Raw genomic sequence first — 27,324 nt, 5'->3', positions numbered from 1 at the left:
ATCCTGGTCATAACTTTTGGTCAATGTGATCCATTCAATTTAACAATGCAGAGATGTAGTAGATATGGACAATAGTATGTGCCTTGGTCAATCGTGTCCTATGTGTCAGGTCAAGAATAGAGTTACACAGAGTGGGAAAACAAATGATGTGGTACCAGTTTGAGAAGGAACAAGTCCAGAATGGACTGGTAGATGAAATGATAAGTGGGAGGAGTCAGCAAGAGTTGGCAGGTATAAAATCAGGAGCCAAGCAGGAGTACCGCCAGGAGATTCTGGAAAAATGAGAAGAGCAGACAGCCTAAGCAGGACAAGAGCCAACATAAGAATGAAGCAGCCGTCCAGGAGAAACTCCATCCCCAGGGTAGCAGCTAAATAGCAGTATAGAAGCAGATAAGTAAATTATGAACAAGTTGCTTTAAATACTTAATAAGACGGACACAGGGCCAGGCTAGAAGTACAGAAAGCAGCAATTGAGAAAAAACATTCACGAATTGAACCAATAATTATTCAAGAAAGGAAAGTCTTTTAAACTCAGCTGCTCAACTCCTTCCAGTCATCCCCAAAGAAAGTACCCTTAGATTGGGCAAGAATCTGTAAAATCCGTAACACCTGTGGTTAAAGAATTCCCCATTTTTATCATTATGAAGAGTTATTTCACTCCCCTCCTATAATCATGAATTTTCAGTTAACCCATGTAAAATGTTTCCAGAGTGCTTGGCATGTGGTGTTTAATGAATGTTGGTTCCTTCTCTGCTTTTCTTTTAGTGGCAGGGTATGCAGCAGACCACATAGCAAGAAGCAACTCTTGGCCCACCTCATGAAGGTAGAGCTGAGGAGGCTTTGTAATCAGCATGTTGACAGGGCTCACTTTGATGGTGTCTTTCAAGCAGCCCCACACTTCTGACCCATTTGAATAAAATTATAGTCATCATAGTTTTCTGAATTGTGCATGTAGATTCCAAGATAGGAAAAATTTGACAGTCTTGAAGAGTGGTTGCCTACCTAGTGAATAAAATAATCTGCTCTGATCCAAGCTCCTTGGAAACAAAGTTAAACTGGACTGACAGATGTTAAGGCGCTCCAAAGGAAAAGATTTAAAGGCCACACTGGTCTCTATGATAAGGACTCCATAGAATTTTTTTAGAAAAGTTCTAACAGTGACTCCTTCATTTATTAGGAAATCTAAGTAAAGATTTATATGTTAAGGTAAAATGACCTCAGAGGGAACATCATGAGAATCCAAAGTGTAACATCCTGTATTAGCAGAAATTCTCACCAGCACACCCAGATAGAGAAGGCCAATGACAAATACCGTAATTCAAGTGAGGAAAGGCAAAGGCAGACTTAAGTTCCAGAACTGCCCAGTTAATCAAAGAGCCTGGAACTATTCCCAGGATGCTTTTTTCCCTTTCTTTTTTTTTTTTTTAAGTCCAGACAAAACCCCAAGATAACCTTTATACAATTAATCTAATGCCAATGGGATGTAGGAAGGTAGTTAAGAGATCTGCTATAACAAAGGGGTTTTACAGAAAATAAAGTGATTTGTAAAAGGAGACTAGGGCATAAAAAATAAACACAAATCATTTGTGTGGTAGTTGCAGGGCAAGCTGGGGAGGGCTGGGAAGGGCATTTAAGGGAAAAAAGAAACAGTTCTACAGTGTGGAGGAAGTTGATCAGACTTCAGCTTCCCCAGAAGATAAGTATAATTTAATTATTAGCTTGTACTTGGCACCAGATTTATTCCCCACACAACGACTTTAACTCAAACCTAGGAAAAACCCTGCAAGAGAAGAGACATTTTATTTCACGTTGGGTGCTATGATTGAAATAATAAGGAAATATTTTTATTCTCACTGATGACTTCCAAGTGGAAGTTCCACATCCCACAGTGGCCAATAGAAAAGGTAGTTGAGAACATTGTTTATATTCCTGTGGAAAGGTCTTGTCTGTGATTACTTGGGGTCCATAGATGGCTTTGTGTTGTATCAAAGATCTTATAGTTGAATCTAATTGGAGCACTCTCATACTTCAAAGAATTTTTAATGACAGAATATTTTAAACTTTGGCATTTTCTAGAGAATCAAATAAATATTGTAAACAGTTCTCATTGGCCCATATACAATGTATTAGTGAGGTAGTTCAAGTGCTTCTGACTTTACCCACTCACTCCTTGAGAATTTACCTAGAAATACATCTGTTCAATTTGACCAACTACAGCTATAAAATACTCTCTAAGAATGTCATCTAACACAACAGATGCCAGTAGAAGGTATTTTTCCCCCATACCATCAGTTTCTTTTTCAATTATTAAAGATGAAGCTTCCAGACATAGTCTCCTCTATCTTCCTGCAATTCCACTTCTAGGTGTATACCCAAGAGAAATATGTCCACCTCAAAGATATACAAGTATGCTCATAGTTACTCTAGTCATAATAACCAATGACTTAAAACCAAATGTCCATCAATAGTAGAATATTACAAAATAATGAAAAAGATCAAGCTATTGTTATATGCAACAACATGGAATCTCACAGACATAATGTGTGAAAGAACCTAAGCACAAAAGAAAACAATTATGATGACATTTATATAAAGTTCAAGGACAGATAAAACTAACTTATGGTGACTGGAGAACGGTGTGGAGGTTCCTCAAGAAACTAAAAATAGGGGCTTCTGGGTGGCTTAGTCAGTTATGAGTCTGACTTTGGCTCAGGTCATGATCTCACCATCCATGAGTTCGAGCCCCGCATCATTCTCTGTGCCGACAGCTCAGAGCTTGGAGCCTGCTTTGGATTCTGTGTCTCCCTCTCTCTCTCTGCCTCTTCCCCACTTGCACTCTGTCTCTCTCTCAAAAATAAAGGTTAAAAAAAATAAAAAATAAAAAAAAGAAACTAAAAATAGAGCTACCCCATGATCCAGCAATTGCACTATTAGGTATTTACACAAAGGTTACAAAAATACATATTCAAAGGGGTACATGCACCCCAATGTTTATAGCAGCATTATGAACAATAGCCAAACTATGGAGAGAACCCAAATGTCCATAGAATGATGAATGGATAAAGAATGTGGTATATGAGTACAATGGAATAATACTCAGTTTTCAAAAAGAATGAAATCTTGCCATTTGCAATGACATGGATGGAGCTAGAATGTATTATGCTAAGTGAAATAAGTCAATCAGAGAAAGACAAATATATGATTTCACTCATATGTAGAATTTAAGAAACAAAACAGATGGACATAAGGGAAGGGAGGAGGAAGAGAAGAGAGGGAAACAAAACATAAGAGACTGTTAATGATAGAGAACAAACTATGGGTTGATGGACAGAGGTGGGTGGGAGAAGGGTACTATGGAGGGCACTTGCTGTGATAAACACTGGATGTTGTTAAGTGATGAATCACTGAATTCTCCTGAAACCAATATCGCACTGTATGTTAACTAACTAAAGTTTAAATTTTAAAAAAGGAAAAAAAAATCCTAACTTTTGACGACAGAAGAATAGTGGTTATCTTTGGAGGATATTGACTGGAAGTGCACACCAGAAAGACTCTGGAAGCCTAGAAATGTTTTATGTCTTATCGGTGTGGTAGTTCCATGGGTGCACACACATGTAAAAAGTAATTGGGCTGTACTTAAGATTTAAACACTTTACTGTATGTATAATATACCCCCATTTATAAAAAATGAAAAGGGAGCCTTTTCAGAAGTTTATATTCAGAGATCCAAAATTTGTGCTTGTCCTCAAGACACTAGCTCTTCATTGGTGATACAGTGATGGCAGGATCCAATAATTCCCTGAGAATACTTTTGTGGCCCACAATTTTAGAAAAGTAAGGATAATAGGAAATTTTAATCAAAATAACTTTTCAATACACACTGGGCATCAATACTAATGATATAAGCTATTTATCATGCATATGATACACAGTACAGAATGTGGGTTCGATTTTATTAGACTCAGACCAGGAGTTCGTGAATTTTAAGGGCCTCTGTATTTGTTGATTTTCTTCTCCACATTCTTTTTGGCCTGTTTCCATAGCCTCATGAGCTGCTTTTTCTTCTGGTAATGGATCTTGGCTTTCTCCTTCTTCTCCTCTAGGGTGACTGTTACTGCCTTGTATATCCAGCCAACCTCATGAGCCAGGTGCCCCAAGTAAGCAAACTATTGTGTAGGCTTCAGATGAACAACCTTCAGGGCAGGAACCACCATCCACTTTTTCTTGTCATAGGGTGGTGGGATCCCAACACACACCTTGAGGCGGTCCAGGGCAGACTAGCCTCCCTTGGTCTTGTGGGGCAGCATGCCTCAGACCATCCTCCCAAAGATGTGGCTGGGCCCCTGAAGGTGTAGGGGCCATGGGATGGGCTGGTGTTCATCTGCTTGCAGAGGAAAGCCAAGTACTTCAACTTGTTTCTGTAGGAATCGCCAGAAATGATGATGCCCTCACAGCACACAACTACGACCTTCCTGCCTAGCAGCACCTGTTTGGTCACAATGGCCACCAGGTGGCCCAAGAATGCCCTTCCACCATCTGGGGCGACCACCTGAGAAGAGAGGTTCAGTTATTTTTAACAAATATTTTTGCCATTTCTTCTTGTGTTTAAAGAATCCTCTTTAAATATGGTGAAGAGTAGGAACCTGAACCAGGTAAATAGACTCCTTTAAGAGATTCTTATAACAAAGCTAATTTCAGTCAGCCTTGCTATGTCACAAATACATTGCCAAGGGAGATTATGGAAGAAGGAGAGTAATCCCTTTTTATAAAATGGTTTTACCTCAGTTTTCCTCAAGTAGAGTGGTCTCCCACTATTGCTTCTCTGATTCTAGTTAATCTTCAGGAGTAATCAGTAAAAGTATTAGACATCATTAAAAGAAAGAACCAATTTTCAATCAGCTTAAAAAAATCCTTTACCTTGATTTGGTTGATTTTTCTTAATGTTCAAACAAACTGTGTTTATGTCTGCAGGAAGCACATGGTTCCATTTCAAGGAGAAGCTCTCTTCCCATTTAGGTGTTTTGAATCATTTAAGGAATCAATACCTAGTGGAACAACAGAAAGCACTGATAGGCAGGTCCCACTAGGGTGCTATGGACATGAGTCATGATTGGAAATCCAAGAGGTAAAGTCAGTTGGGAAGAGTTTCATTCTCAAATGAATATCATTTCTTTGGGGGACAACTTTGGTTGGATAAAACTTTATTGACAGCTGTGCCCCAGCAGTCCACAGTGCAACCAAATGCCTGTGAGAGTACTTGAGTTCATAATAACCCTTGTCTCTGATTCAATTTCAAAACCAAGTTTCTTGGCCGCTGTTTTGAAACTACGACAAAAGGTCAAATGAATCTCAGTGGTGGTCATGGAAAAATGACAACTTAAAAATGAAGCAGTGAAAACAAGCATCTTGTGGAAACTCAGAAAGCTGGTGCTTTTAGGGTAGAAGTTCCAGCCTGAGGCTTGATGGGTGAATAGGAACCCAGGAGGCATGTGGGGTTGGGGTCTGACTAACAACAACTTAGGTGCACTCTTGTTCGCTGCTTCCCAAGAAAGGAGTCTTACAGCAGCTAGTTGTGAAGATTAGGAGGTAAATTTTCAGTCAGCATTATTGGTTAGTTCCTAGGCAGTTTATGAACATTAATATGACATTGGAACAAAATTCTTTGAATGTTATAATGTAGAGTTTGGCAGGCCGTTATTTTAGTGGTTTAGAATGAATTATTCAATAACTGCTTGTGTTGAACCCCACTAAGTATCAGGTGCTGTGGTACATGTGTGTACAAGGCAGCTTCTAACCTCATGGTGTTTACAGAAATGCTCTAAGCCTGAATTTCTTCATCTAAGATAGTGTTAAAAAGAAATGACACGCCCCCAAATGGAGTCAACTTTTGCTAAGCCCCACCAACACTTGTGAATACCTAACCTAACTGCAGTTTTATCCTTTCCCTGGAATGGGATTTTAGACCAGGCTGGGATTTCCTGATTAGCACTATGAGGTTAATCTGTCTTCCCCTAAGGGAAGGTAAGCTCACCTGAAGTAATGCAGTCTTTTAAAATTCCTTGCCTCACCTCCTTTCTGCCTATAAAATCCTTCCATTTCCAGCAACTCCTTGAAGTTTCCTTTTGTTTGCTAGATGGGATGCTGCCTGATTTATGAATTGTTGAATAAGCCAATTAAATTTTTACATTTACTTGGTTGAATTTTGTTTTTTAACAATAGGAACCATCTTGTGCAATTGAGGGTTAAATGAGGTCATGCATCTCAACTTTTTACATTGTGTGGCAAATAGCAAAGCCTCGTGTTACCTGTAGTCACAGATATAGACAGACTTATGCCTCTGAGAAGGGGTACATCAGTCAACATGAAGGCAGAACATTAGGAAAGGTGTCCTTGAGGAGTTGAGTGCTTATGTATGACCTGAAGGAAGAGGAGAAGAGAGCCAGTAGAAAGAGGAGACTTCCTCCAGATGGAGTGGAGGTATAGGGCACAGAAGTGAGAGACAGTTGGCAGGAGTTCAGTTCTGAAGCTCCCCTGAGCTCCAGCTGGGGAGTGAGAAGAGATGAGGCTGGCTGGGTGAGGTGTGTTGGTCAACCAGCTCTGTGGATATCGGCTGATTTTCACAGTATGAATCTTCCCATTGAGGCTGCTTTCAGCTACTAGCAGTTTAGCAACCAGCACACAAAACTCCTGGATCTTAAAGCATTAGCTCTGCATCAGGTTCAAGTGATATCCAGTATGCTCTCATTGCTGGGTTAAGAGTTTGGATGGTTTCTAGAGCAACAGGTTGTACTGACAGTACTTTGAGCCAGGGAAACAGAGTATCAGGTCAGAGTTTAAGAAAAATTACTCTGGCTTCAGTGAAGAGAGGGCAAGTCTGGACCAGGAAGGCCCGTAAAGTAATCCAGGCCAGAAATTAAGGTAAATTTAGTAGAGGTAGTAACAGTTGCAATACAGGAAAAAACTGGATTTAGAAGATAATAGAACAACCGATGATTGATCAGGTGTGGAGATTTAGGAAGTGGGAGCATCCAAGGAGTAAATCTGGAATTAGGGTACACTTTGTACCAATAGTATACTTCAGTGGATGGCCATTTGGAGCAAGCTGGCCAATATTGTCTGTCAGGAGTGATAAGCATTCCTGCAACCCAGTCATCTGGATCCAGAGGTTTACTCTTGACTGTATCATTATATTGTGCCCCCAAATGTCTGTAGCATACATCAGATAGAAGAAAAATTGCCTTATTAGTGAAATTACAAATAAGAAAAAATGCAAAGGAAAATCTCTAAAAGAGAAAATACTTGAATGAACACTTCATAGAGAAAGAAATATGAATGACCAATAAACATATGAACAAAATGTTGATCCTCACTGACAATTAATGAAATACTTTTCACCTATTACATTTGCAAAGATATATAAAACATGAATACCATAGGATGTATAAAGTGTTGACATCTACTTCTAGTGGAATACTGTATAGCCATGAAAAGAATGAGATAGAGAGGTACCTAGGTGGCTTAGTCAGTTAAGCATCCCACTTTGGCTCATGTCACGATCTCACAGTTTGTGAGTTCGAGCCCTGTGTCGGGCTCTGTGCTGACAGCTCAGAGCCTGGAGCCTGCTTTGGATTCTGTGTCTCCCTGTCTCTCTGCCCCTCCCTTACTTGCACTCTCTCTTTCTCTCTCAAAAATAAATAAACATTTTTTAAAAGTTAAAGAATGAAGTAGAGTTAATGTTCTGCTAGGAAAGAGTTCCTCAATATGTTAAGAAGTGAAAAAAAAAATAAAGGCTTAGAATAATAGCATTCTAAGATACTATTAAAAATAGGCAATGTATATGCAGACATGTGCTTATAAATGGTCAGAAAATGAAGATAACAGAAGAAATCATCTAATGTCTAACTCTGGAGAGTAGAATTTGAGGCCTAATGGGATATAGACCATGGGGAGGAGTGGAGAGTCTTTTTTTTTTTTTTTTTTTAACATTTATTCATTTTTGAGAGTGAGAGAGACAGAGCATGAGTGGGGGAGTGGCAGAGAGAGAGGAAGACACAGAATCCGAAGCAGGCTCCAGGCTTCGAGCTGTCAGCACAGGGCCCAATGTGGGGCTCAAACTGACGGACTGCAAGATCATGACCTGAGCCGAAGTTGGACGCTCAACCGACTGAGCCACCCAGGCGCCCCAAGAGTCTTTTTTAAGATACATTTTGTTATGGAAAATTTCAAACATATACAAGTAAAAAAATGATATAATGGACCATGTACTCATCACCTACGTTCAACAATTATCAATATTACTTGATTATGCTATCCTTTTGTTCTATTTGAAAAAAATACCACTAGCGTGTATTATTTTCATATTGAAAAAATCCAACGTAGTAGAAGTGATTTGCCCCAGTGACCTTACAGCCATGGGCCTGTTGCTCCAAACTTCAGTCCCCAGAACTAGGAGAAGGCTTCATGGACTGAGGAACATTAGCCACTTTGCTTTTAAATTCTGTCAGCTGTGTAGCTAGAGGGACGGATAACTTTATCCAGATACTATAAGATGATCCTTAATTTAAAAAGCAACATCAAAGGAAGACTGTCTGCTCGGTAAGGGGGAATTTAATATGTTTACTACCCTCCGCCGACACTCCCAGTCCATGTTTTTATTAAGGAACAGCTTGATTTATCCTGCAGCTGATTTTTATCTCTGTATTAAGATTTACTTCATTTCCCAGCAGAGCCCAAAGCTAAGAAAACAGTGCCTTCCTCTTCAAGTTGGTGTGTCTTGGGTAACCAGACAGCTGCTGCCAGATGTGACCCATGGTCACAGTGGTCTGGTGGATGCCTCACAACAGAAGTTTAAGAGCGCTTAGAAGAGTATAGAGATTCCCAGGCCCCACTTGGGATATGCTGCCAAATTCTGAGGACTAAAAATGAGGATACCTGCTCCCTGCGTGCATCCATTCATCTACTCCACAGTCACTCACTCCGCATTCCCTATTGTGCCAGGCTCTGTGCTAGAGTTTGAGTTGTAGAGTTGAGCAACGCATGGCCTCTGACCTTCAGGAGCGAGTCAAATCTGGAATCAAACTTTCAAGATTTGCTCTGTTTCCTCTGCCAGGATTACTTTCCTATCTTGTCTAACTCTTCTCACTCGTCCTTCAAAATTTAGCTACGAGTTGCCATCTCTGATGAATGCTTTCAATTTATTGTTTCCTCTGCCAGGAGCACCCTTCCTATCTTGTCCACCTACACTTACTCATCCTGCAAAACTGAGGTCACCAGTCCCCATTGCCCTGCCTGCCTCCTCAGATCCAAGCTAGTTACTATGCTTATCAGATTGCATTATGGATTCTTACGTGTCTGCCTTCCTTTAGGGCAGGGCCTTTGATTCTCCAGTTCCTCTGCATTTTATTTAGTACATTTATTTGGTACATTTATGTAGTCATTGAATTAATTCATAAAGAGGTGCAACAGCATAATTTCTCTGGGTATTATGCTACTTTGGGACTCATAAGTGCTTTCAAAGATAACTTTCTTGGTCGTCGGCCCCTCTATAGCCGATTCTCAATTTCTCTACTCTTCTAAAACACAAATCTTATCTGAGAGGGCTTAAGGCTTTGAATAACAAGAGCAGATATGTGTCTGGGGGCCCAGCTTTAAGCAGCTAACATGTACTACTTGTTCCTTTGAAATAGACATTAGTGTCAATTTTAAAACCCTTGCTTGATCCTTTCTATTTTAAATACTTTAAATATGAGAAGAAATTGGAATTTACAAATATTATCATGATATCTGCATCCTGCTATGAAGACTTTGGACAGTATGAATCATTGCAGGACTTTTGTATGATTGTAGAACTCTTAAGAAAGACTAACCAACATAAGCTAGGTGAAGGATCATCATGTGTAATTCCTAGACCAGGAGACAGAAACTTAGCTTCTACTTCCTTTGCAGAAGGAAGTTTCTTCATTTGGTTTCTTCATTTGCAGAAAAAAAAAAAAAAATATATATATATATACACATACATATACATACATATATGTACATATGTATGTACATATATGTACATATATGTGTGTATATGTATGTGTATATATATACATATATATATATGAAAATTAAAAAAGGAATTGGTTGAGTGTTTTCAAGGATCCTTCTTGGCTTTAAGATCTATGAGTCCATAATCCAGGAAGCAAATATTTTCAGTAAATTGAAACAAAACGTTTAATTTTTTTAGCTGATCTCAGGATCTTTTCTTCTGTCAATAGCCATTGAAACACTGGGAAGTCTTGTAATATTCTTTTTTTGTTACTAGTCTTTTCTGTGAATTGAGACATTTACAGATAACGAGAAGGGAGGGGAAAAATGCCCAGTGGGAAATTGTCTTCAAAAGAAAATTCCAGTGTCCATTGTTTCTCTTGATTTCTTTTTGGCAAAGGTATCTTAATTCCAACTGCCATTGAATATTTTGAATTTAATCCAATGGCACAGATTCCATGCTTACTTATGACTCTCCTGCCAACAGCTCCTGCTATGGGTGGGAACCAGCCATTCTACAGCCAGTCTTAGTACCTGAGCTTCTGGGATATGCCAGGCTCAAAGTCTCCCATGGCACTGCTTGTACCAGGATAATTGTGAGCACCACTGCCTTCCCAGCAATAGGAGTGCCAGAGAACTTCTTTATACTAGGGTTTTTTAAATTTCAGTTCAAATTTCTGTTTAATGTTAATCATTCTGCTGAGAGGAATCAGGTACTACTGATTGATAAGTATCTTCTCAATTTAGATTTATATCAAATACCAGAGAGGAAGAGGTAAGAAACGGGCTTAACCCAAAAGAAAATGAAAATAATAACTACTAATAATTATCATGTGCTAAGTCTTTTCTCACTTATTCCTCACACAACACTATTATATGCCCCATTTTATAAATGAATAAATTGAGATTCAGAGAAGTTAGCATCTAGTCTAAGATTATGCATTCTACCATACTGGTGTTCATATCTAGAATATCTGACTCCATATCCTGTGCATATAATCACTGTGCTGTATTCCCACTTAAGAACTGTGTATGTTCTTCTGTTAAGTTTCTCAATTTCCACATATGAATGAAATCATATGATATCTTTCTCTGACTGACCATAGGGGAAGGGAAGGAAAAATAAGTTACAAGTAGAGAGGGAGGCAAACCATAAGACATTCTTAAATACAGAGAACAAAATGAGGGTTAATAGGAGGGGGGGTTGGGAGGGTGGGGGAGATGGGTGATGGGCATTGAGGAGGGCACTTGTTGGGATGAGCACTGGGTGTTGTATGTAAGTGATGAATCATGGGAATGAATATACTCCTGAAGCCAAGACTACACTGTATGTTAGCTAACTTGACAATAAATTTAAAAAAATAAATAAAAATAAAATAAATAAAATAAATTTTAAATACCTCTGTATGGATGCAGTCAGAACTGGGAGACAGTTTTGAGCAGAATCATTGATATAAGATTTTTTAATGGATTCCAAAATGATAATAGAATCTGATCTTCAGCATGTCTCATGAGCTAAAGTCACAAGAGATAATTTGGATAATACAGAAATAGAAGTCTTCACTAAATAAAGGATAAACTAAAGAAACATCTACTAATGCAATTAATCCAGGAGCAATTAATAAGTGTGTTAGTTATGGTAAATGACTTCAGCTGTACAACAAATGCTCCTGCATCTCAAAGGGTTTAGCACAACCGACAACTGTTTTTCTCAGTCCAGTGTGGTCAGTAGGCAGGCTCTGCTCCACACAGTTATCCAAGACAAGATCAGGACTAGTGTGAGGGGAACAGGGCACTCAGCTCAGGTGCAAAATTTGTGAGAATGCCAAAAAACTTAGAAATCACTATAAATAATATTTTAATGCAATATTTAAAAAAAAAATCAAAACTAGTGCCAAAAATGCATGATAAAGTATCAAAATTTTAAATTAAGATAGAATCCAACAGAGCCGGAATAAGGGTGAGGTGACTGAGACTGAGTCATGCTGGCTAATTAAAGGCAAATTTTAAAAATCCAACTAAAAGTAGATGACCTTTACTCAGGAAATGTAGATTCATACATATGAACAAAACAAAAGGACTCATTATTTCCCCCTCCCACCATGCCTAGGCTCAGAGTAAAGGATAAAAAGCATCCGTAGAACGGGGGGGGGGGGGGGGGGGGCATTGCATTTTTTCATTGTTCCAGGCAAGGCCACAAGGCTGTAGACTGGAATGAGCTTAGTTTTGGCAACCTTGAGATTCCAAGGAATTGGGTTTGCCCGTCTGGACAGGGAGGACCAGGTCTTGTACTTAGTTGATGGTTGCCCTGGAAAAATAGCCCCAAAGAGCCTTTTGTTTAAAGAACTAAGTGAGCTAGTTGAAACTGCTTTTAATGCAAGCCCAACAGACTTCAATTAATTGAAAGCATAGTCTGCTGGTCTTAGAAACCTTTGTTATACAGTGACATATGCTGGCAGGCCTGGGACTCAAGAGAGGACACACTTGTGCAGACAGGTCCTCTCAGCAGCCACGGCCCACATGACTGTATTTCTTTTTCTTCTTGGCACTTCTCACGCTCTGACATTTTCTTATTTAGTTGTTAACTCATTTATATCTGTTCTCAGGGCAAACCCACCACATGTGAATACAGATGGTCCCTGACGTACTATGGTTGGATTAATGATTTTTTGACTTTGTAATTGTGCCTAAAGTGATATGCACTCAAGTAGAAACTGTTGGAATTTTGACTGTTGATCTTTTCTGGGACCAGGGATATGCTGTGTAACACTCTCTTGTGATGCTGTATAGGGGCTGCCGCAGGCTCCCGAAGAGTCACATGATCCTAAGGGTAAGTTGCGGACCCCCTTAGAATCATTCTGTACCCCCATGTAACCATTCTGCTTTTCACTTTCAGTACAGTCTTCAGTAAATTACCTGAGATAGTCAACAGTTTATTAGAAAATAGGCTCTGTGTGAGATGATTTTGTCAAACTGTAGGCTAATGTAAGTGTTCTGGGCTTGTTTGAGATTGCTATGATGTTCGGTAGGATAGGGATATTGAATGCATTTCACCTTATGCTACTCTCAACTTACAATGGATTTATAGGGCCATAGCCCAATTCTAAGTCAAAGAAGAGGTGTACCAAGGGATCAGTGACCTTGTATTTCTTGTTTGTCACCTGGCACATAACAGGTGCTCAATAAATATTGAATAAGTAAGTTAGAACCAATCTGTTGGTTCTGCCTGAACTCCTTTTTCTTCATGAAATTCTACCACAGTGATTAGCACAGAACATACACTCAATACATGGCCACCATAATTACTGTTATTGTGGGGCTACAAATTGCCCTCATAAGGAAGGATAATGATAGTACCACATTCAGGCCTCTGATACAATAAAAGAAACCTGTTTATTTAATTTAATTTATTTTTATTTTTTATTTTTTTAGGAGAAAAAGGACTTTATTAAAAATATGAGGCATTCCCTCAGACTCAGGGGAGAGCTAGACAATGAGGTTCAATCCTAAACTTTCAGAAATAATACCCTAAATTACTCCACAAATCAGTCTGATTAAAAAAAAACAAAAACCTGCCAACGTCAAGCTTCAGATACTCCAGTTTGTGTCTCTGTCTTCTGAGAACCAGAAACACAACTTTATTGCATCCAGCATTGTCCGCCATTCCAAGGCCAAAATTCTGTGGGAATCATGCAGCCATTTAATTATGGCAATCCCAGCTGATGCCAGCTTTACCATAATGTTGATCACTTCTGTGTGATCACTTGTCTGACTGGAGGAGCTAGATCATTTTATTACACCCTAGCTGGGAGGAGAAGCTGGAAAATGAGTTGTCTGACTTTTACCAGGGAAGGCAGCACTCAAAAGTCACCCCAAGAAGCAGAGGGCTTCAAAAAATGCTGGAAAGCAGGAAAACATAATAAATGACCACTATAAATACAACCTGATATCTGTAATATGGTCTTTTAGTTAAAGCAGACTTTCGGTTAAAATAGTCATTTCAGTCAACTAGCTAATGAGTTCAAACAAGGAAGAAACTCTCTATACTTAGAGAGTATACTTAGATGGCTAAGGCCAATTCTTCGTGTCTACTATATCCATCTTCTCTCATTTCCTCAAGAGCATTGCTCCAAAAGGACATTAGGGGTTTTATTTCTTTTTTTTTTTTTCTAATTTGTATCTTATTTCTACCACTTTTTTTTCCAATATATGAAATTTATTGTCAAATTGGTTTCCATACAACACCCAGTGCTCATCCCAAAAGGTGCCCTCCTCAATACCCATCACCCACCCCCCCATCAACCCTCAGTTTGTTCTCAGTTTTTAAGAGTCTCTTATGCTTTGGCTCTCTCCCACTCTAACCTCTTTTTTTTTTTTCCTTCCCCTCCCCCATGGGTTTCTGTTAAGTTTCTCAGGATCCACCTAAGAGTGAAAACATATGGTATCTGTCTTTCTCTGTATGGCTTATTTCACTTAGCATCACACTCTCCAGTTCCATCCACGTTGCTACAAAAGGCCATATTTCATTCTTTCTCATTGCCACGTAGTATTCCATTGTGTATATAAACCAAAATTTCTTTATCCATTCATCAGTTGATGGACATTTAGGCTCTTTCCATAATTTGGCTATTGTTGAGAGTGCTTCTATAAACATTGGGGTACAAGTGCCCCTATGCATCAGTACTCCTGTATCCCTTGGGTAAATTCCTAGCAGTGCTACTGGTGGGTCATAGGGTAGGTCTATTTTTAATTTTTTGAGGAACCTCCACACTGTTTTCCAGAGTGGCTGCACCAATTTGCATTCCCACCAACAGTGCAAGAGGGTTCCCGTTTCTCCACATCCTCGCCAGCATCTGTAGTCTCCTGATTTGTTCCTTTTGGCCACTCGGACTGGTGTGAGGTGATATCTGAGTGTGGTTTTGATTTGTATTTCCCTGATGAGGAGCGACGTTGAGCATCTTTTCATGTGCCTGTTGGCCATCCGGATGTCTTCTTAAGAGAAGTGTCTATTCATGTTTTCTGCCCATTTCTTCACTGGGTTATTTGTTTTTTGAGTATAGAGTTTGGTGAGCTCTTTATAGATTTTGGATACTAGCCCTTTGTCTGATATGTCATTTGCAAATATCTTTTCCCATTCCGTTGGTTGCCTTTTAGTTTTGTTGGTTGTTTCCTTTGCTGTGCAGAAGCTTTTGATCTTCATAAGGTCCCAGTAATTCATTTTTGCTTTTAATTCCCTTGCCTTTGGGGATGTGTCAAGTAAGAAATTGCTACGGCTAAGGTCAGAAAGGTCTTTTCTTGCTTTGTCCTCTAGGGTTTTGATGGCTTCCTGTCTCATATTCAGGTCCTTTATCCATTTTGAGTTTATTTTTGTGAATGGTGTGAGAAAGTGGTCTAGTTTCAATCTTCTGCATGTTGCTGTCCAGTTCTCCCAGCACCATTTGTTAAAGAGACTGTCTTTTTTCCATTGGATGTTCTTTCCTGCTTTGTCAAAGATGGGTTGGCCATACGTTTGTGGGTCTAGTTCTGGGGTTTCTATTCTATTCCATTGGTCTATGTGTCTGTTTTTGTGCCAATACCATGCTGTCTTGATGATGACAGCTTTGTAGTAGAGGCTAAAGTCTGGGATTGTGATGCCTCCTGCTTTGGTCTTCTTCAAAATTCCTTTGGCTATTCGGGGCCTTTTGTGGTTCCATATGAATTTTAGGATTGCTTGTTCTAGTTTCGAGAAGAATGCTGGTGCAATTTTGATTGGGATTGCACTGAATGTAAGAAACCCTGTTTAGATTATACCAAGTTTTGCATGTATATTAACTCCACATCAATAAACTCTTATATTTCAAAGCCAACACATTTTCTAGGACTTTATATGATTCTTGATGGATAATGGACATGGAAAGAGTTCTAGAAAAGTGGCCTTGGGATGGCAGCTTTTGTGAATGTTAAGTACACCACATTAATGGATCATTAGACACACACTGATGTGGTCATGCACACACATGCACACATATACATACATAGGAAGGTAGATAGGCATATATGTAGATATACAGGTAAACCATAGATAGATGTATGTAATGTTCCTGACACAAAGCACTCAACACACAACATTAGCACTCACAGCAGAGTTCTTGCCCATCGATTTCTACATCATCAAGCAGCACTTATCAGCTAAATGGCTCAGAGTAATTTATGACTCAAGTTCAGATAGCCACCACTGATTCAATATTTTAATGACATATATTAAAATCCATGTATTTCCAAATCAAAACCATATTGAGATACCATCTCACACCAGTCAGAGTGGCTAAAATTAACAACTCAGGAAACTACAGATGCTGGTGAGGATGTGGAGAAACGCGAAACCTCTTGCACTGCTGGTGGGAATGCAAACTGGTGCAGCCGCTCTGGAAAACAGTGTGGAGGTTCCTCAAAAAATTAAAAATAAAACTACCCTACAACCCAGCAATTGCATTACTAGGAATTTATCCAAGGGATACAGGAGTGCTGATGCATAGGGACACATGTTTCCCAATGTTTATAGCAGTACTTTCAACAATAGTCAAATTATGGAAAGAGCCTAAATGTCTATCAACTGAAGAATGGATAAAGATGTGGTTTATATATAAAATGGAATACTACTTGGCAATGAGAAAGAATGAAATCCTGCCATTTGCAACAATGTAGATGGAATTGGAGGGTATTATGCTAAGTGAAATAAGTCAGTCAGAGAAAGACAGGTACCACATGTTTTCACTTCGATCTGGAACTTGAGAAACTTAACAGAAGACTACGGGGGAAGGGAAGGGAAAAAAATAGTTTCAAACAGAGAGGGAGGCAAACCATAAGAGACTCTTAAATACAGAGAAGAAACTGAGGGTTGATGGGAGGATGGGGGAGAGGGGAAAATGGGTGATGGGCGTTGAGGAGGGAACTTGTTGGGATGAGCACTGGGTGTTGTATGTAAGTGATGAATCATAGGAATCTACCCCCAAAACTGAGAGCACACTGTACACACTGTATGTTACCTAACTTGACAATAAATTATATTAAAAAATAAATAAGACCCATGTATTTCTCCAAACTATGTACACTTTTAGATATTGGGTCATGTTACTCTGGCCACAGCAATACTTATCAGATATTATGATCAATTTCTACAGACCGACAATAAACTCATATTGTATTGATTCTGAGCCAACTCTACATTCTAACATTCTCCACATCTTAATATTTTAACATTCCCTACATTTTAACATCTCTGAAATCAAGATGTCTTATAATCAACATCTTTATGTTTAGTTATTTTTTTCCTTAAATGCTGCTATTAAAATAGTGTTGTGTCTTTCCATCAAAGGCAACTGAGAATCAAAGAAATGTGGTATTTATAAGAAATATGACAGGCAGGTTTATATTAAGAATTCGTATAAAATGATAACGAAAAGCAGTGAAATCTCAGGAGGTAAATGAGCAAAGGACATGAATCTTTTATCCACCCAAGGAAAATGTTTCTAGCCAGTACATATAAACAACCTTACTAGAACTCAAATAAATGCAAATTAAAACAAAAAGGACACTGCATTTCTTTTTTTCAGATTAGCACAGAATAAATTTTTAAAACTCCAGTGCTATTTAGATGAGATAAAATGGGCACCCATATCAAATGTTGGTGGGTAAATTGGTTCAGAATATCTGAAAAGCAATTTGGCTGTATATATTAAAATTCTTACAGTGGTCATACCCTATTTATTCTTCCAGGCATGTATTACAAGTGAGTAATCAGAAATAGGTCAAAATATTATTCACAAAGAACAATAAGTAGAAAAAAAGTTAAGATTCTAAATTTACATACTATATTTCAGTTACATAAGAACTCAGAAAAAAATGATTATAATAAAATATTCTAAGATATTAATGAGTGATTTTATTCCTGCTCCTTTAGGCTTCATGTACTTTATAAATAAAATGATCATTATTTTAATAACCAGAAAAAGATTTAAAAACTGAAAGGGAAAAAAATGACCACAGGATATTCTTTAAAAAATTTTTTAATGTTTACTTATTATTGAGAGAGAGAGAGAGAGAGAGAGAGAGAGAGAGAGAGACAGAGCACGAGTGGGGGAGGGGCAGAGAGAGGGAGACAGAATCTGAAGCAGGCTCCAGGCTCTGAGCTGTCAGCACAGAGCCCTATGCAGGGCTCAAACTCAGGAACTATGAGATCATGACCTGAGCCAAAGTCGGACTCTTAACCGACTGAGCCACCCAGGCGCCCCAACCACAGGATATTTTGATAGAATTTTTATTTCTTCCCAAAGGAAGAAAGGAAAATCGCTTACCATGAAGTTTGTCCTTATATGAGACTGACAAGGCAAAAATTGTGTGTGGGGGGCTTTTACATATTTGTGTAGCATGATGCACAAGATAAAACATTTCAAGTTTGTTAGATTTAGATGACACAAAAGCCTTGACCTTTGAATTTTAAATTTTGGGACAAATTGTTTTCGACTTTGTTATTACTGTTATTTGACACCCTTGGAAAACACCGGCACCTCATTGGTTAAAGTTACTCTGTTAAGCACCGTCTTCCTGGATGAGGAAGTTTTCAGTGTCCTTGCTAAAGATGGTATTAGTCAGCTATTTATTATCTCTTCCAAATAATAGTCGGATATAGTTCTCATCATATAAATATTTATTTATACCAAAACCCAACAGAGACTATATGCTGCTAATTAACAGTTGTGTTTTAAGAACATTGCAAGATTTCCTTTCAGTAGGAATCCAATTCAATGCTGTGTCCAATTCAATGCTGCCTGTACATGGAACAGTGTCTCCCAGAGGACTTTGGCTTTTTCTTTTTCTCCCCATCACTTGGCCTCATCTCCAACCTTGAAATTTTGTTTCTGCTTATAGATTCTTTAAAAAACAACAAAATATAGCATGCCTTGACTTATGCCTTTGATATCAGAATGAAAGCAACTGGTTAAAATTGATAGTAAATTTACACACTATATTTCTTCTACATTTCAGTAACTTCCTTGTTGTATTTATTGTTTCATGTGTTTACACTTCCGGGATTTTATTTGGGTATGCTGATATAATGGATAGCAGGCCCTCAAGTATCTTTCAGGCTAGTTAGGGGTGGTTGGGTTTGTGGGGCGGATATATTATCAGCATTTACAGGTTTCCTCCACCATCTGAAAGTAGAGTGCTCCTATAGAACTTTTGGTGAGCTGAACTGGCTCAAAGAAGCAATTATCATTAGTTTATATGGAAAATTTTTGAGCTTTCTCACACTCCAAAATAACTTCTCTTGGGCTTTTCTGATACCGTAGGTCACATCTTGCTAACGGATGAACAAAATTAATTGAGATAAAGCACAAATGCTCACAGACACCTTTCAAAGCTCTGATGGCTTGATGCTGACACGCTGAGTGTAGTTCCCGGGGAAGGAACTTGGTGGTGCCACTCACTATAAGGGTTCACTGCTGACCAACCAACCAACCAACCCCTGCATGCTATTTTTCCTTTTCACCTTTTTTTCATAAAAGCAAAAGTCCTCTTAGGATTTCTTTTGGTTAGTGAAAACAGGCACTAATGTAGGTCTTCAGTATAAGCAAAGTAGTGTAATGTGAACTTTCAAAAAGTGGGGGATATCTCTATAGTTTAAGGTGATGAGTACCGTCCATTCTTTCCTCTAATGTAAGTTTATAGAGTGTGTGTCCTTAGCCAGACAGAGTTCTGGACTTTGGGATATAGTGAGATGCAAGGCATCTGCTCCCTGAATAGAAGAATAATTGGATACTCTGAGAGCACAGAAGAGAGGGGGCTTCCATTAATTGTCCATTTCACAATAATCTCTGTTTCTTGTCCCCTGTCCCCATATTCTTATTCCCAAACTCTAGCCAAGTGGGTTCCTCCTTCAGTAGGTCTAGGGTGAGAACTAGAACTTGTTAAAACTCTCCTTGATAATTCTGATAAATGGTCAAGTTTGGGAACCACCATGTGCCTAAACAGCAGTAATGATCTCATGTGAAAGTAGGAGAAATTGTCAAAAAGCAGCAGGAAGTGTTTCTTTGAATCATCTTTCTTCATAACATCTTGCTACTGTTAGAATTTTGGTTTAGAATATAAAATCGTCGGGGCACCTGTGTGGCTTACTCGGTTGAGCGTCCGACTTCAGCTCAGGTCATGATCTCGTGGTCTGTGAGCTCAAGCCCTGCGTCGGGCTCTGTGCTGACATCTCAGAGCCTGGAGCCTGCTTTAGATTCTGTGTCTCCCTCTCTCTCTGCCCCTACCCCACTCATGCTCTGTCTCTCTCTGTCAAATATAAATAAACATTAAAAAAAAGAATATAAAATCGTCAATGGTACTATCTCTAACTCTGTTCAACTATATAGGTAAGACTCTTCTGTTGTTCTTCTGGATGATTCTTGGCTTTCATAAATCAGTGAATTAATACAAAGCTGAAGTTACTTCTTTTGTTCTCATGTGAAATTATCTCCTTATGGAAATAATGCTGTAATCTGTTTCTTACTGTTCATCTGGTTGGTGCAAGCCTGTGTAAAGGGAGGGAGGGAGGGAGGGAGGGAGAGAGAGAGAGAGAGAGAGAAAGAGAAAGAGAGAGAGAAACTCTTCTCTTTAATAGCTTCACAAATGTGCTGTGGTTTCTTGACTCTGGGCCCTTGCACATGCTATTCATATTCCCATTCATTGGCTCGTTCATTTTCAGGTATCGGTATGGAAAAACAATTTTTATGCATACACAGTCTCAAAAGATGTAATCCAGGCATCCTATCATAGAAAGCTATTGGCAATGGGTAAAACAAGAAAGAGGATGACAAGACTTTGGAAACAGCTAGCTAACGAATAACAACCAAGGAAGGAAGTCCCTGAATGATGCTGTGCTGAGGATACACAAATCCAGAAGGAAGAACTCTAGGGGAAACAAAGAAAAAAGAGCTCTCAAAAAATAAATAGACAGACATTTGAGAGATTAGATGGGTAATTAGTCACATAGAAAACTTCGCAAATGAAAAAAGATAGCAAAACAGAAGGTTGTTGATAAACAAAAATGTAATTCTTATATACTCTGGCTTAGCAGTGAATAATGTTCACATCATCAATGTAATATGACTCTTTCATTATTTCTTTTACCACAAATTGTCATGTGACTTTATTGGGATGAGGAGAGAACTGAGTGTTTGAGCAATGGTGGTGGAAGGGCATTCAATCCTCTACCAAAGCAAACACCAAAAAGGAAGATACAAATCTGATAAATCAAAAAATACTACACATACTGAAAAGTAATATGGGAAAAGGTACCAGTAGAAATGGCTATAGGAATTCAAAGTGGTTGCCTAAGTCAAGGTAGGGTGGGAGATAGGGAATGTGTACAGGGGACTGTGCTGTTGTTGTTTCTGTGAAAGTACTTTAAACATTTAGAAAATTTGTGCCATTGTTTGAAAAGTACATCTATTGCTTTGATTAAAAAAAAACAATATGTATATATTAAGTAACTACCATGGGCCTGGCAAAGTATTTAACTGTGCTCATGATTTAAGAAAAGTTCTAAAACATGATTCTGACACTCTGAGACACTAAGTCACTTGGGAGTACATAAGCTAACGCCCATATATAAAAAACAGTTAAAGAAAAAGTTATGACTAAATATGAAAAGAGACACAAGGAGTTTGGTATTCAAATTACATGCACCTTAATGTTTGTGAAAGTGTGTAAAGCAAAAAGTGCTGTGGAACTTATAATTTTTCTCTTAGTCTAAGGGCAGTGAGAATGAATCACTGTACCAGCTTCTTCCTAAGGGTTTACAAATTTGGCCCCATTGAAGCCTCCCTGAAAGCAGGACTGTATTGAAGCACTAGCTAAGCTCTGCATTGCTACCGTCATCGCTGCTTTTGCAGTCTTCAATCTTAGCTCCACTAAAAAAGAAAAAAAAAAGGTCTTAATCACACTTTTTTCTTAGAAGATGAACATTGGGTTCCTCTTCCCTTTTGCCCAATAACTGTCTGAAAGGAAGCTGCAGGGACGACTGAAGAAGGACAAGCAAATAAGAAAATCAAAACAAAGGCAATTTCGCCAATGTATGTCTTGCCATTGTTGCATGTTTTACTTGGACATCCTTTCACTTCCTCTGTGCCCTTTGCGACAGAAATATTTGTTAGGAAGGTTAGAATCACTGAAGAGGTTTTTATGTTTGCGTGTTCCTTGGGCAAAAGACTTGTCTTGTGGTCCTCTGAAAAGTGTTAAATTACAGCTGACATTTAAGCCGACTCAGATGAGAAGGTGTCAAATGTACTTGAATTAGAGAGAAAGAAGAAATCTCTGGAGGAAAGGTATAGCTCACAGATCCACTATGGTGTACATTCTGGAAGTTTTTTCTCAAAGTTAACAAAGCCAACTCTCTCAGGCTTTGAAGGCTGAGAACTATTTACCTTTTTAGACTAGTAGATTTTGAAGATAATAAATCTTTATTAAATAGATCTTGGAAAAATAAGACAAATATCCAGAAGAAAGTAACCAATTCTTATCACATTGTATAGAGTATATTACTGTTAATTTGTTAAGTGATTTACATATATATGTATATATATATCATATTTATGTGAAAAAGAAGTGTCATATTGTGTGCATATGGTTTGCTATCATGCTTTTCTTCCACTGACAATCTGGTCCACTTTTTTTTTTGATGCTGGATTAGGTTGCCAAGAGTTTGGAGGTACATTTCCAGGCCTGCAGGGAATAAGGCAAAGCCTTCACGATACCCAGTTGCTTTCTGTCTGGACCTCAAAACCTGTGGGATTCAGTCTCCACTAGAGTTAAAGGTCAGCTTGGAGACAAATTATTCTATTGTCTAGTCATCCAATTAAAATAGAGAATACATATGTTAAAAAATGAGATGTTTTCTCTCTATATGTGACCTCATCCTGGAAGGGTTTATGCCAGGTAAACATTAGATATTTGATATTTTTATCCAGAGCTAAGTATCTTCATGAAGAATTTTAAATATTTTTTATCGTGGGGATTTGTATAGATATAGATATACCTATATATCTATATATATCACAAAATTTGCTCTTTTAACCATTTTTAAGTGTACAGTCTGTAGCATTAAGTATATTTATACTGTTGTGCAAACATCGCCACTATCCTTCTCCAGAACTTTTTCATCTTCCCCCAAACTCTGTCACCAGAAAAAACAACTCCCATTCCTTCTCCCCACAGCCCTGGCACCCACTGGTCTACTTGTTGTCTCATAATTTGACTGCTCTAGGTACTGTAGGCATAAGGGGAATCATACAACATTTGTTCTTATGTGACTGGCATATGCAGGGCTTTGCATATACTGAGTGGCGATTAGCACCAAGCCCCTCCTCTAAGCAAATGTTGAGCAAATATGAGAAAATATCAGTTTGTAGGAGAGGCAAGTAATTAGCCTACTCAGATTTTCCACATGTCTTAGTCTGGCTCTGAGTTCAGGCCACCAACTTTTCTTACTATTTCTGGACTATTACATTTAATTCCAAATGTTCCTTCTGCCATTTATCCTCCTCACTGCTGCTGGAGTGATCTTTCTGAAGCACGACTCTGGTCATGTTATCTTTGCTTTAAAGCTCTGAGGCTGCTTGTCGCCTAGGGTAGATGTTCTTAGAATGGATCTGGCTCCCCAGCCACTTGGAAGACAGCAGGAGAGAAAGATCACTTAAATGGTGCAGGCGATGATGTCACCATTCCAAATCATGAGTTCATGGCAGAGAATGAGGATATTGTGGACGATGTGACTCACATATGCCCAGCTGTTTCTCATCTCTGAGCCTTTTTGCTCAGACTGTCCCTTCTTCCATAAGACGAGTTATTCCAGAAGAATATTCTCATCTTGCTAGTCTCAGCTCAAGGGTTATCCTTTCCTATGAAATCTTCCCTGACAGGCCCCTCACCCCTCACTATCTGTTCCTTTCTGCCTTCTCTCTCTCTCCAGATCCAGGTAGTAGTTAAGAGGTAGAATAGTTTTTCCACTATTTAATCAGGGTCCCATGACAGCATGAGAATAGTTACTGTAATAGCGGCATTTTAAAGGAGGCCACATGCTCTGGTTACAATGAGGGCATTTTGCAGCTGCATGAAACTCCATGCCTTATGCACAGGGACACTGTTGGTGATTGCTCCCTACTGGACCCAGGGACTATGGGGTACGGAGGATGGGGAACAGGCTCGTCTGGTGGGCTAAACACAAGGGTTCGAATGTGTCCTTTGGCAGAGGAATGCCATTTATCTTTTCCTCTTTCTGAATCCCCTTCTTCATTTGGGTGCTATCAATCATTCTCTGGTTAGGAGAAATAACTTAAATGTCTTACAGTGAGTTTACCTTGTGACTGGAGCAAAACAGAGGAAGACTATTCTTGCACAGGAAGTCTGTTTGCCATTAAAAATGTGACCCAAGGACTTATCTCACCTCAAAGTGGTTGGTTTGAAGTTTGTAGCCAAAACAGGTATTGAAAAATTGTTTTGAAGTACCTCACCACCTGGTGCCATTGCTAGTGTTAATTAACTGTGTCAGGCCAGCAGGCCTGGATCAGCAGCTCTTGGGATTGAAGGGGAATGCCATGACTAATGTAGTTTTGGGATGCCCGGGTTTAATTCCACTAAACAGTCCATATAACACTATGGGTTTCTTGAGGATTTCTCACCAAAGCTACAATAATGCCTCTGTATAGCTACAATAATGCCTCTGTATGGTCTTTGCTCACTTTGGGTTCTACCACTAGCTTTGGCCTTCTAGGCATAGTCCTTTGTTATTAAGCAAATAACCATGCAGCTTACACATAGATCTAGTCCTGTGGTCCACTACTGAAAAGAGATGTTTACTCTCCTGGTTGAGTTGAGGGTTTCTGCTTTGTTTGTTCTTTCTCTCTCTCTCTCTCTCTCTCTGTCTCTCTCTCTCTCTCTCTCTTTTGGTGGAAGTGGTCAGACGCAGATAGCATGGACAAGTGGTTCGTCTTTTAAAAAAAAATTTTTTTTAAATAGTAGTTTTAGGTTCACGATAAAATTGAAAGGAAGGTTCTCAGGGTTTCCGTGTCTCTACTTACATTGTCCATCTGTTTTTGCATGCTGTCTACTTTATCTGTGAGACTCTTTAGCCTGTTACTCATAGTTGTTTCAAATTTCTGGTCTGTTAATTCCAACATCCCTGCATATCTGAATCTGATCTGGAAGCTTGCTCTGTCTCTTCAAATTGTGATTTTGACTTTGGGTATGCCTTGGAGTTTCTTTTCCTTGATCACCAGACATGAAATACCAGGTAAAAGGAACATCTGCAAATTGGCCTTTAGTAATGTGGTGGTGAAGTACAGGGGGGAGGGGAGTCGTCCTATGACCAGGCCTCAGTCTTTCAGTAAGCCTGTGCCTCTGGACTGTGAACTTCACAAATGACCCTCAGTTTTTTTTTATCCCCCCCCCCTTTAGGTGGGACAAGATGAGTAGAGTGGGGTGGGATTGAGTATTTGCCTTCATCTGCATGCAAGGCTAGAGCCGGCTGGAGTTAGATATTACCTTTTTTCAGGTCAGTTAGCCTCTGATAATACCCCAGCAGGTTAGGCTTTGGTTAACTAGTTTGCCCTGAATGCAAGCCTTGTTAAGAACAAAGTACTCTGGCATATTTCAAAATTGTTCCTTTTCTCACCCACCTCCTCTGCCTGAAGCAGAAGGGAATTTTTACTATCAGAACCTGACCGAGCTCCTGGAGGTAAATTTTACAGCATTGTGGGAGGCTCCCACAGTTGGGTCTCTCTGGAGTTTTTAACACTGAACCTCCTGCAATTCGTCACTTGTAATTCTGGTTTTCCCACCCTGGTCCTGGTTCCCACAGTGGTTTCCACTGGTGAGTTTGATCTGGTAAGCCAGGACTCCCTGTGTTTGATGGTCTGTCCTTCCAATCTTGGAGGGTACAGTCAGCTCTATGTTCTCCTCTCTTTTATGGGTCCAAAAAGAGTTGCTGATTTCTGTCTGTTTGGCTTTCAACTTGTTGGGATAGAGTGGCAACTTCCAAGCTCCTTATATACACAATTAGAAACAGGAATCCCAGCCCCCGAGTGGTTCTTTATTTCTACAGAGAAGTTCTCTGGACCTCACAGAATAAATTCTTACATTGGCAAAATTTCCTTCACCTCTTTTCCTACCATAGGCAAATTCATTCAGTCACCATTTCCTGAACATTTGTACCAAGGGAATGGGAAACCCATATGGGTATGTGTACTCTCTCTTCCCCCAACTCATACCCTTGAAAAACAGCACAAGTGGATCACAGCACTCCTTTCCTTGAAGGCTTGGGATCCTCAACACAGAGCTCCCCGTCACTACCAGGAGACTGTAGTGAACAAACAGGTTAAAACCTTTGTGCTGTCCATGGTCCTCTACAGACCCAACACAGTATACAATGGAGAACAGCACACAGTCTTTGTGATCAAGGCCACTGCACTGCCGTGGATAAAATGAATTTAATATCCCCTTACTTCCATTCTACTTCTGCACTTTCTGTTTTTGAGAAATCCATAATGTGGATAACTTTTTACTTTTATAGTTAGAGGTAAAAAAGCTAAGACCTTTTTTTATTCTCAAGTCTTCCCTTCTGCTAAAAGGTCTGAGATTGAAAGGTGTTATTTAATTATAAAATCTCACAGTTAGTGTTTGTTTTTCCCCTAATTCTGGTTTAATTACTCCTGGTCTAAACAATAGCAGAGCTGAAGCCTTCAGTGGGAAAAGATTTAAATTTCCTCTTTGTGGCTGGTAAAATAAATGGCCCAGCTAACGCCGAAAGGGATTTTTTTTCCTTCACTGACAGGTAGCCACAAAATTTCCTTTCTCAAAATCCTCAGCTAGTAAATGGTACACAAGTTGGCAAGTGAGAAGGCAGTTGTCCACTCTCTTGCCCTGCAGTCCTGGGAGTGAAAGTCAATTGCCCTCAGCTCTGAGATTTCATAGGCCATTGAGGACCCTTAGCTTTTTCAGCCCAAATCTCCTTTCTCTCTCCACAGATGCCTTGATGAGGTGAATGAATTTCTCAGTAAACTGTTAGAGATGAAGCTTGAAAAACAAGCATCCCAGAACAAAAGCTTTTATTTTTTACTCTGAGGTGTAAACAATGGAAAGCAGATCGGTAGCCAGAGCAACGGGGAAACAGGAGAAAGCTGGCCAGTAAGGGGAAGGGGAGGTAGGGACTTCTCAGCAAGATTCTGAACTATGGAATGGGGCTGGGGGGAAGGGGAAAGAATTCATGTGGCTCCCAAT

At 39.2% G+C, this 27,324-nt stretch overlaps 1 pseudogene; it reads right to left on the bottom strand.

Moving 5' to 3' along the window:
* Positions 1–3,961: 3,961 nt before the first annotated feature.
* LOC125172712 (60S ribosomal protein L13a-like) overlaps positions 3,962–27,324 on the bottom strand; it is a 55,105-nt pseudogene continuing 31,742 nt past the window's right edge.

This window comes from Prionailurus viverrinus, chromosome C1, assembly GCF_022837055.1.
Source record: "Prionailurus viverrinus isolate Anna chromosome C1, UM_Priviv_1.0, whole genome shotgun sequence".
Taxonomy (NCBI): Eukaryota; Metazoa; Chordata; class Mammalia; order Carnivora; family Felidae; genus Prionailurus; species Prionailurus viverrinus.
The sequence above is the reverse complement of the archived record's forward strand: the minus strand, read 5'-3'. Positions and strand labels throughout refer to the sequence as shown.